This window comes from Schistocerca serialis, chromosome 6 (genome assembly GCF_023864345.2).
Source record: "Schistocerca serialis cubense isolate TAMUIC-IGC-003099 chromosome 6, iqSchSeri2.2, whole genome shotgun sequence".
NCBI classification, from domain to species: Eukaryota; Metazoa; Arthropoda; class Insecta; order Orthoptera; family Acrididae; genus Schistocerca; species Schistocerca serialis.
The window spans coordinates 293,806,415-293,819,172 of record NC_064643.1 but is presented as its reverse complement, the minus strand read 5'-3'; positions in this window follow the sequence as shown (position 1 = coordinate 293,819,172).

Here is a 12,758-nt window from a genome sequence, read left to right as displayed (position 1 = left end):
GGTGTGGTCCATTCAGTTAGGCGAAAAGGGAGACCTAGAAGAAGATGGATTGACTAGGTAATAATGGATATCACCATCATCGGAGTCCGGGGGTGGAAAAGAACAGCAAATAACCGAGAAGTGTGGAGGAAGATTGTTGAAGAAGCCAAGGCTCACCAAGGGCCATAGTGCTACTGAAAAAGAACTCTGGACTATGCAATAGGTGATTCATTATATCAGCAGCAAGAAAGCACACTTGAACCACTTGCGTTTTTCTCCAGGTCTTTCACCGACACATGACTTAGCTATAGCAGCTATGACCATGAAATGTTGGCAGTATATTCAGGAGTCAAACATTTTCATTATCTGTTCGAAAGCAGAGAATTCACAATACTCACAGATCACAAGCCATTACAATTTCCTTCTAAACAGCGTTCAGAAAAAGCAACAACCAGGCAGCTGTGACATGTGGAATTTCTCGCTCAATTTACCACAGATAAACTATATCTTCCTGGACGAGAGACCATTCCTGCTGATAGATGTTCGAAAATTGCGGGCATCATATTACCAGCCAGGATTTCATATGAAGATATTGCAAAGACACAAAGCAGTGACCCAGAACTGGCCTAAGTGATGAATTCATATCCTTGGTCCTTAGTGTTCCTAACAGTATTGTTACCTTACGGATCAAAGCTACTTTGTGATAATTCTATTGCTAAACTCAGGTCATATGTTTCTCTATCCTATAGACAACAAGTCTCTCTTGTCCTACATGACTTGGTTCATCCTGGCATCAAAGGGACAGTGGATGATCCGACATCACTTCATTTGGCTTCCACTGTAACAAGATGTAAAGCTGTGGGCAAGAATAAATGTGCACTGTCAATGAGCAAAAATTTCGAAACATACAATCAGTGACTGTGGACCTTTCAGTAAAATTGACAGTCAGTTCTTGCATTTACATGTTAATCTAGTGGTACTAATACCTTGCTCTCAGGGGCTCACCTATCTCTTAACAATGATAGATAGGCCTACACGTTGGCCAGAGGCAGTTCCACTGAAGGACACCTCTGCAGAAAGTGTTGACAGCATTCTGCAGGAAGAGTTGCTCTCTTACTATCCCCAAAAAGATGAATGAAATAAGCAATAACGTCAGTGATGTTGGGAAACAACTGAAATCGTTACATCTGAACAAAGCTCCAGGTCCAAGTGGAATCCCTGTCACATTCTATACCGAATTTGCATCTGAATTAGCCCCTCTTCGAGCAAAATACCGTGCACAGTTCTTGGAAAAAGGCACAGGTCACACCCATTTATAATAACGGTAAAATAAGTGATCCATAAAACTACCGTACAATTTCTTTGACACTGACTTGTCGTAGAATCTTAGAACATACTCTGAGCTAAAACATAATGAGGTATCTTGAACAGAATGACCTCCTCAGTGTCAGCCAGCATCAGTTTCGAAATCATCGAAACCCAACACACACTTTTCCCACATGATATCCTGAAAGCTTTGGATTAAGGCAACCAAGTAGATGCAATGTTTCTTGATTTCCGAAAAGCATTTTACGCATTCCCACACCTACACCTATTGTCAAAAGTACGACCATATGAGGTATCAGGTGAAATTTGTGACAGGATTGAGAGCTTTTTCGTAGGGAGGACACAACAAATTATCTTGGATGGAGAGTCATCATCAGATGTAGAAGTAATTTAGGATGTGCCCCAGGGAAGTGTGTTGGGACCCTTGCTGTTCATATTGTATATTAATGACCTTGCAGACAATATTAATAATAAAATCAAGCTTTTTGCAGATGAAGCAGTTATGAAGTCCTATGTGAGAGAAGCTGCATAAATATTCAGTCAGATCGTAATAAGATTTCAGTGTAGTGCGGAGATTAACAACTTGCTTTAAATGATCAGAAATGTAAAATTGTGCATATCCTCCAAAACTAAAACTGTATTATCCTATGATTATAATGATACTGAGTAACTGTTGGAAGCGGCCAACTCATACAAATACCTGGTTGTAATAATTTACAAGGATATGATTACATTGGCAACGTTGTGGGTAAAGCAGATGGTAGATATCGTTTCATTGGTAGGATACTGGGGAAGTGCAATCAGTCTACAAAAGTGATTGCTTACAAATCACTAATGTAACCAGTTCTAGAATACTGCTCAAGTGTGTGGAAACCCATATCAGGAGGGACTAAGGGGGAAGACTGAAGGTCTACAGGGAAGGTCAGCACAAATGGTCATAGGTTTGTTTTATCCATGAGAGAGTGTCACGGAATACGGAAGGAACTGAACTGGCAGACCCTTGAAGACATATCTAAACTATCCTGAGAAAGTCTATTAACAAAGTTTCAAGAACCGGCTTTAAATGATTGCTCTAGGGTTATACTATGGTCTACCATGTATCGCTCACATATGGACCATAAGGATAAGGTTAGAATAATTACTGCACGCACAAGGCATATAAACAATCACTCTTCCGAGGCTCCATACTTGAATGCAACAGGAAGAAACCCTAATAACTGTTACTATGGGAGATACCCTCTGCCATGCACCTCACAGAGGTTTGCAGAGTATAGATGTAAATGTAAATGTAGATGGATCACACCTTTTGGAGTCCCAAATATTGTCACTCCCAACGGCAGAGGACTGCAGTTTGAGTATCAATTATTAATTCTCTTCACAATGACCCTACATATATAGCACATCAAAACCACTGCTTACCATCCAATGTCAAATTGCAAAGTTGGTATCGCAAAATGAAGACAGCATTAAGTGCGCGACTTTCAGATGATTTGGTTGACAACTTACCAAAAATTTTAATGGGTCTCTGTACTTACTTGATTCCAGAATATAATACCATTGCTGCAGAAATGACATACAGCATGACAACTAGAATTCCAGCCGATTTCATTGATACTACACCAGTGGAATATGACATTCCAACTTCCATTTTCAACTCGAAACAGAATGTGGTGTCGCTTAAACCAAATAATGTTAGACATCATGCTACAATATCTGTCTTCATCCATCCTTAACTCATGACCTCTCTGCATGTACTTATAACACTTGATGCACAGAGAAAACCTGTACAATGTATCTATAATGGACCATAACAGGTACATTCAAAAAAAGGCTTGGTTTCTGAAACGTCTCTTGGTCAGAAGACGATCTCTGTCTACAGACTCAAGCCAACCTTTTATAAGAAGACTATGGATCCCAGATTACCTGTTTCAGCTCCACGTAAACAACCAGCTCCAGTAACCAACACTCCAGATTGTATCCATCCTACCCAACAAACTACACATTCTGGAAGTGCTGCGTTATCACTGGGTAGGGAGAAATATGTGGGTGTAAGGGATACTATGTGTATATATATATATATATATATATATATATATATATATATATATATATATATATACGAGGGTTATTCCAAAAGTAAGGTCCGATTCGCCGTAACTATTGAAATTTGGCGCCAATGACAAAACACGCATGCGCGCCGACTCCCGGCAAGCCTTGCGCGTCAAACGCCGCCATTCGCTTTGTTACTGTTGCTGAGTGTAGTTCACAGTGTCACTTTACAATGTTTAAGACAATTGATCAGCCCGCCGATTGTGAAGTAAGGGCAGTGATACGGTTTTTGTCTGCAAGAAACAATTCAGCGGCGGAAATCCATCGGCAGATTACTGAAGTGTACGGTCCTAACATAATAAGCGACAGTAAAGTGCGCAAGTGGGTGCGAGCTTTTAATGAAGGACGGGATAATGTGCACGATGAACCACGGTGTGGCCGACCATCAGTGATTTCAGACGATTTGGTCAATGCGGTTGACAAAAAAATTCGTGAAGATCGCCGATTCACTATTACAGACGTAGACATGCATTTTCCGAATGTGAGTAGAACAACTTTGTACAGAATTGTGTCTGAACATTTGAAGTTTCACAAATTGTGTGCCCGTTGGGTTCCCAGGCTGCTTACTGAGCCCCAACGAATGAAAAGAATGGCTTTTGCTCTTGATTTTTTGGAGCGATATCATAAGGAAGGTGACAGTCTTTTAGACAATGTTGTCACAGGGGATGAGACATGGGTTTCTCACATCACTCCAGAGTCTAAACGTCAGTCAATGCAATGGCGTCACACGTCATCGCCAGTCAAGATCAAGGCAAAGCAGACAATCTCAACACGTAAGGTTATGGCGACTGTGTTCTGGGATAGACGTGGAGTATTGTTAGTCGACTTTATGGAGAGAGGAACAACGATTAATAAAGCCGCCTACTGCGCTACCCTGACTAAACTTCGACGTGCAATCCAGAATAAGCGACGTGGTCTTTTGTCGTCTGGAATCTTGTTGTTGCATGACAATGCCAGACCCCACACTGCAAATGAAACGCAAGCTCTGATCAAGAAATTTGGATGGGAACAGATGGACCATCCTCCTTACAGTCCGGACCTGGCGCCAAGTGATTTCCACCCGTTCCGTTACTTAAAGGAGTTTCTCGGCGGCAAGCGCTTCGACACAGATGATGAAGTGAAAGAAGCAGTTAAGGACTGGTTATCGTCACAGGCGGCCGATTTCTATAACATGGGCATTCAAAAGCTTGTTGAACGATGTGACAAATGTTTAAATAAGTATGGAAGTTATGTAGAAAAATAGATAAAGATGTAAGGAATGCAAATAAAACAATTGTTTTGAAAAAACATTTTAGTTTTGATTTTTTTTTTATAACCGGACCTTACTTTTGGAATAACCCTCGTATATATATATATATATTGGGGAAACTAGTCTTTTGTTTATCTGTTTATTGTCTACATTGCAACTGATATTAAAAATGATATATTATGTGTGCATTTATGGTAGTTTAATTTGTGTGGTGTGAAACAAACAATTTCTGACTAGAATGCAGAATATCATTATTTCAGGCTTTAAAGACCCGAAAACGAGCATTCTGCTGAACAGTTTGTAAGTGCTGTTCATAGAAACATACCAAGAGCAATGTTAACATTCGCAAACATGAACTGCAACCGCTCCTTTCGTACAAATTTACTCATTTCGACTGGTTCGTCAACGACCCCACAAAAGTTCAGAAGTGTTGCAAAATGTACACATTACTTGGGGAGGAAGGTTCTAAACCAGTTTCACATGATGCTTAGAGATTGCTGTGCATTCAGAAATAATGTCTGGTGAACTATTCTTAAGTATACTGAAAACAATGAAGGATTTTAATAGTGTTTTATAATTTTCTTTCCACATAACAAATTTAGTGTACAAGTTGTCGAGTATTGGGAAAAATGTTTCAACTCTAAATTTCTCCCTGCCAGTCAGAAGAACTTGTTCACAGTCCATTAACTCATTAATCTGAAGTTTTCGTTTCCTTGCTGGCCAGAGTGGCCAAGCGGTTCTAGGCACTACGATCTGGAACCGTACAGACCCCTGCAGTCGTAGGTTCGAATCCTGCCTCAGGCATGGATGTGTGTGATGTCCTTAGGTTAGTTAGGTTTAAGTAGTTCTAAGTTCTAGGGGACTGATGACCTCAGAAGTTAAGTCCCATAGTGCTCAGAGCCCTTGGAACCATTTTTTTGGTTTCCTTAATGTCTTATAGGTGCATTCATCATAATTTCCATGGACCTAGTTTCGTAACAGTCAGACATGCCACAAATAGAGCTAATACACACTATAAGTGATTCAGGTAATTCACACACTATTTCAGTGTCAATATTTACACTGTGCAACTTCACATTTACACTATTAAACCTCTGCAATATGTTCTTCATAACTGTAATCATAAGTACTGTCTCTAGTCTACTGAGATGATTCAGTAAATCTGTAGCCTCATTCTTCCCAAGTGGTTTCTCACAGGTATTGTTGGTAACATGTGTGAGGGCATTGGTACCACTCTCTCAATTGTCATTTAGACTTAAACATTCTTCCTCTCTTGTTGACAAACTGTTTTGATTCCTGGCTTCATGAAAGAAAAAAGTTAAACCCAGCATTGTGTAGCACCGGAGAAAAAATTATAAACGTTTTGCACTAAACTGAAATATGAACATACTTACTGACGACAGCTTGCAGCACTAATGTCATAGACATTCAAACAATATGCTGCACAATGGACATAATGCATATTCGGATTTCGTTTTTTAATGTGTGCCTGCAAACCAGTGAAGCCACATGCAAGTTGCTTGTACTGTCATATGACTGGCCTCTACAGTCAGTAATATCAATGGAATTTGTGGACAGTATTTCAGTTTGGCCTCAGCTAGGTTTTCAGATTTGTGTCCCAGGTTTAGTAAAAACATAACAAAACATTCGATAGGCTCACCATTCTCGTTCATATGTCTTAATACGAATGATAATTGATCAGTATGTGAAATGTCTGCAGTAGAATCTAATATTTAGAGAAATATTTGGCTTGTTTGATATCACTTATGATAATCCTTTTTTCTCTCAGAAAGAAGCTTTTTTATTTCATCACAGATTGTTGAAGATAAATAACTTGTATGTCCCTGCCCAGTATGTCCATATCGTTCAATGTGCTTTATGAGGGAAGGATCAAACTGGGCTATAAGGTTAACAGACATCATAAATTGGCTATTATGTAATGAATAAAATTTTTCATTTTGCCCACATAGGGCAAATCAATTACTTGTTAGCTTCTTCATGGTTTCAAACACCCTTTTCAACAAATTGAACCGATACATCCTTTTTAAGTCTCAACATATGATTCAAAATTTTTTTCTACCATTCTATCCATTCTATATGATTTTTTTATTGTTAAAAGTGATAACTCAAAATGTATGTGTTCAAGTGAATTTTCATGATGAGATAAAAATATTAGAAATATTTCTCCAATTTGAAATGCCAACAGTAGCAACTACAGACTCACCTCCAAACAATTTATATGGTTCTCAGAAAATAGTACTTTTGCTGCAGGAGTGTACTAAATATTCACAAAAAGTTGATTCACAATTTAAAATGTTATGATAAAATAAATTTTGGTTCAAATATCTCGCTTTAACACCTTTTGATCTTCGTGAATTAGAAAAATCACCAATGCTAATTTGGTTAATGCCATGGTGTAAAAAAATGTCGATTGTTGATCCATTACCAGACCACTCTGCATGATCATCCCTAATGAGGTTAATTCTCTTTGTAATATCTGATTTGAATCTTAGCTTTTTGTGAGACTTGAATTGAAGGACAATTTTATTTTGCTCGATTTTAACTATTTTTTCGTTCTCATTTACTTCTTTCACTACAGCTGTAGTACTAGACCTTTCATCAGTACTGCTTGAACTCAAAGTCGAGCCAGCAATATTTTTGTGAAAACGATGTCCGCTCTGCCAAGCGTTTTTTAGAACATGACCTTCTCATTCTCGCTTTTCCATCGTTAATATCCGAATTTCGCCCCACTTTTTTTTGCTCATTTGTTTTTGTCACACTTATTTAAGTTAAAGACACAAAATTGTCAACAAACACCAATATAAAAGAAAATAAGTTTGCAAACAATAAGTAATCAGTTCAAAATCGTACCACACCAGTCGTGAGCATAAAGATTTTTCCTTTAAACACCACTGTGACCCATTGACTAGCTTGCAGTACTTGGCCAAACAATGCTACGAAAGAAAATCTTTAAGACAAGGACGACAATGCAAAATAATTTCATTTCATTTCACCTCTTCCTCTATTCTCAATGAACAGAAGATAGAAGCCAACTGCATTATCGGAATAGTGACGTTTGAAGCTCGTATTGGCGATACTCTGACTGTCACCTTACTTTAAAATATTATTGAACAATTTTATAAACATGATACCAGACAGAAATTGAGAATTTGAATTTCTATTCAGTCACCAAGTAAACTAATAATATTTAAAAGCATATAGTGTCGATTATCGTCCTTACTGCTTGTTTAAACTACCTAATTATTCCATAACATTAAGAATTTTTGTCATTTGTAAGCTCAGTTGTTGTAAAACTTAAAATCTTAAATTAAATACTGTGCAAAAATTTCCACTCTCTGAAGCTCCCGCCCCTAGGCTCATGCCTATTGGGCCTACATGTAAATGCACCTCTGATGATAGAAAAGTTAAACAAGTTATTAGATATTTCAACGTCCATCCACAGAAACTTGACGTTATAATCAGGTTTTTGGTGAAACATTTCCATTAACAAGTTTCCAGTTGTATGTTTCTCATTTTATACCATTCGCTAGATCAGCGTCTTATTTCTTCTTCTCTAAACACAGTGTCAGAGGAAAAGTTAAAAAAACCTTATCTGCATTTGTAACAATTCCCACTTTTGCCAAAACACAGCATATAAGAAAATTATCTGCTTCAGAAATATGGTTAAATTGACAAGCTTTCTAAGTATGTATGCAGGCTTGTTTGATACATCTGTGGGTAAGTAAGAGCAAACTTGATACGCAAGTTTGTTCTTGTATGATGGCTTTTATAAGTTTTAAAAAGTTTCATTTTACATTCGAAGATAGTTGATCTAACCATCGGATTGTAAGAGTATATCTGAAGTTATTACCTGGACCAGAGTCTTGTTTTCTTTTCCTTCTGTAAACGCATTGCCAAAGTCAATGCCAGGACTGCTTTGTCTGCGTTTTTGCAGTTACGCTATTCTCAAAATATGCACGAACCCGAATTGCATTTGCTTCGCTGTCAGTTTAAACAGACAAACATTGTTTGAATGCATACAGGTTTGCTTGGCAAATCCATGCTACAGAAGAGCGATTTGATCTTTTATGGGGTTCTTTATGTGTGCTAAATAACCAGCTCGTATTTGAAAACAGAATGTTTTCAATGGCTGATAGTAACCTCAGTCGTCATTGTCTGACTGCGATGTGAAGCAAATATCTTTGAAATGCATTGTATTTTAGGTGGGGGAAACAAACACTCATTTTCTGGTTGTCTCAACACTCCAAAATCGACTCAGGAAATCAATTTCTAGCTGCCAGTTTCCGTTTCCACAATCGTTTTTCGCTCTCACGTAAACAAATAACCGGTTTTGAAACGTATTTACAATTGTCAGGTTACAACTTGTTTTCAAAATACTCGACTAATATGAACAGGGTTACTTATTGTGCAGTAGGTACTGCAAGAAGAATGTTTACAATGTATATTGTTCTAAAGATGAATAACCAATCAATCAAGGAGAAGGAGAAATATTAGATTGAACATGAAAATGCCTATCTCTGAAATTTAAGTGAAGAGACTTAATCAGAAACTACAACTAATGTGGCGCCACAGCTCGTGTTTTTTGGTAGTAGAATTCTGAGTTATCATTCACACAGGATGCTACAAATTCTACAGGTTTCAATACAATGTCAACTGAAATCATATGTGCTAGTTATAGTTCAGGCTGTGTCATTAGAGTTGTGTGAAGAAGTACATACAGGGAAGATGAAACCCAAATGTTGGATCTGAAAATAGATTTCACACAGAGATAAATCAGTGACACAAACACATGTATAAAAGAAATATCACATGAAGACGAAAATTCTGTCTGCTATGGCAAACTAACCAACTGCTGGTATGTAAATATCATATGCAGACTCGCCATTCTTTCAAGATTTTAGTATCTTCTTGTATTGGTTGATATAGGTTTTTCGAATAGCTCATTTTTAGATTAACTGCTACACATCACACTCAGGAACTATTTGCTGCTATATGCAGCTACATACAGTACAATTTGTATATACAATTTATATAATGCTTGATTGCATAAATCGCGATATTTATATGACTCAATTTTTTCGTTACATATATTAATTTTACTTACCTATTCATCCAAACATCTTTTAACATTGTGGGATACATCACTGATTTGCAAATATTGCCCACACACGTATGCACACTGCTGCAGAAAACCAAACAGGTTGCTTTTCTTGTAGTTCCAGAAGCTGCGAAAGTGTGCCTGACGACCACTGTTTTCACTTTTTCCAGTAATGAAAATAAAATACAGTGAAATTGAATGGTGTATAGCAGAATTACTCCACGATAACTGTGACAGAGTGCTTATGTTTCGAAATACTGCCACCAGAGAGCAGTGATGGAAGGGAAGTGGCGCGACAAAGTGCAACCAAGTTGTACTTTTTGTGGCATGATAAAAGTTGCGTCTCTTTAGTTGCACCACCGGAAACTGGCAGTACAAGCATGCAAAGGAATTGCAATTGCAGTTTCCACTTGCTGTGGCGTGACTTTTAGTGCATGTATGAGTCCAGCGAGAAACAGTTTCCGAAATTCGGGTTTCGTCATTTGGAAGATGTGTCGCAAGTAAACGTAGCGGTTAATCCATTTAATTTGCTCATCCAAAAATCTTTAAAGATTGTGATATATCTTCAGTTTTTTCAGTAACAAAGTGAAAATACAATGTTATAGAATGGAGTACAGCAGCTATTACTCCACGATAAGTGTGACAGAGTACCCATGTTTGAAAGTAAAGCCACCAGGGAGGAGTGGTGGAAGGAAAGTGACGTAACGAAGTACAACCAAGGTGAACCGTTTGCGGCATGACAAAGTTGCGTTTCTTAAGTTACACCTCTGAAAACCCAGAGATCACGCATACAATTTCTTTGCAGCTGCAGTATGCTACGAGCTGTGGTGGCACTTCTGTTGCGTGTATGAACCCGGATCTAGGTTGCTGCCTAACCACACAGTCGGAAATCACGATATATTCCAAAATGCACCGCCAAGTATTTGGGCATCCGAAAATCTTTAAAGATTGTGAGATATCTTTAGTTTTTTCAGTAACAAAAAGAAAATACGTTGTAATAGAATGGAGTACAGCAGCTATTATCCCACGATAAGTGTGACAGAGTGCTCATGTTTCGAAGTAAAGCCACCAGGGAGCAGTGGTGAAAGGAAAGTGGCGTAACGAAGTACAACCAAGGTGAACCGTTTGCAGCATGACAAAGTTGCGTTTCTTAAGTTGCACCTCTGAAAACCCAGAGATCATGCATACAGTTTCTTTGCAGCTGCAGTATGCTTTGAGCTGTGGTGACACTTTTGTTGCGTATGTGAACCCAGCTCTAGGTTCCTGCCTAACCACACAGTTGGAAATCACGATATTTTCCAAAATACATCGCCAAGTATTTTTGATGAGCAACAATAATTTCAAGATGGAGGCAAGTGAGAGTTTAGATTGTGTTAGCTTGAGAATTAACTTAAAAATAGCGGAAAAATAAGTGCGAGATTTAATGCTAAGTATGATAGGAAGTATTATCCTTCACTATTTTTTATAATGAAGCAATGGGGGAACCCTATGTAAACAAGACAAATAATGTAAAAGAGGTCATGTGTGTAGCATCTACATCGCCAGATCAGCTATTGATGAAAAAAGAAATCGAAAACTTACCTATATGCCACTGCTGAAGACAAGCTGCAAAAATTGTTTGTGTGTAAAATCCTATACTATCAAAGAACGAGAAGCTGCTGGTAGAAAATCCATAAGTACTGTAAACAATTCGAAGTGTTAAAGAAAAGGATTGGCACAATAAGAGAAACTGAATATAAGATGGTGACGAGAAACAAAGGTGTAGAACATCTCTCTGTAACGTGCGATTACTTTGAGCCAATTGAATGCCATTCTTGTGGTAATGTTGTATCTAAAGGTATTAGGCTATGTTCAGCAACACAGAGATGCCATGCATACTGTTTCGCTCATCTGGAACGAAAACACTTTTCATGTGACTGTGAAAACTATTGCACCAGTTGTGAGGCAGCAGTAGAAAAATGTGGAAACGGTTTGGAAGTCAACATGATATGTCAACTTCCACAGGCGGTTTTTGGTATTACAGCATATGCTGAAACGTTGAATGACATGAGACAATGTTTATCCGAAACTTGTGGAGAAAGATATGAAACGCATATTAATGGAGATAAATTAAAATGAGAAGTAGTGTATAATAAAACGATGGATGTTGTCCTCTAGGCATATAGTAGTGGAAGAGGCTTAGCTGAAACCCTATGATATCAGGAAATACTCAAAGCTACAGGTTTTAAAAGCAGGGGTGCCTGTATGAAAGAAATTTGAAAAGACTGTAATTATAGTAAACAGGCACTACAAAATCAGTGGATAGTAATATTTGGTGGTGCAAATGACTTAAATAAAAACTAGATAATTGAAGTTACTCAAACACTGAAGATACTCTTAAACAGAATTAAAAATCAAAAAGCTATTGGAATAGGCTTAACTCACTTGCGTGATTTAACAGAATGGTCTTGTGTAAACAAGTAAATCCAGAAAGTCAACAGGGTTTACCAAAAAAATCTGCAGATCGATAGATAATGTTTTCTTTCTTGATACAATGAATTTGGAGAGAATCTGCATCACAAAACATGGAATCCACTTAAACAATAAAGGCAAATCTTATTTATGTAAAATCCTTGGAGAGCTAATGAAAACGATTTACACAAAGAGTGAAATAAATAATCGAGTCCGCTGGAGACAACAGTATACTCACACAGAAGAGACTCTACGCAAGAATGAAACCAGCAACTGCCTGTTGAAGATAAGCTGGGCCTCCTGCATGTTGATGGCACAGAAGCAACAGTTGCAAATGAAACCGCTATAATAATACTGTCAGAAGAGGGATCAGTGTCAGTATCAATGCCTACAACAACAAGAGCAACAACAAGAACTGTAAAAACAGTTGCAACAGAAGATCCTGGACATAGTGAAGTGGATAAAAGGAGAAGAACTATGGTGGGGGAAGTAATACATTACAACAAGCAGAGCAGAAATAAACAA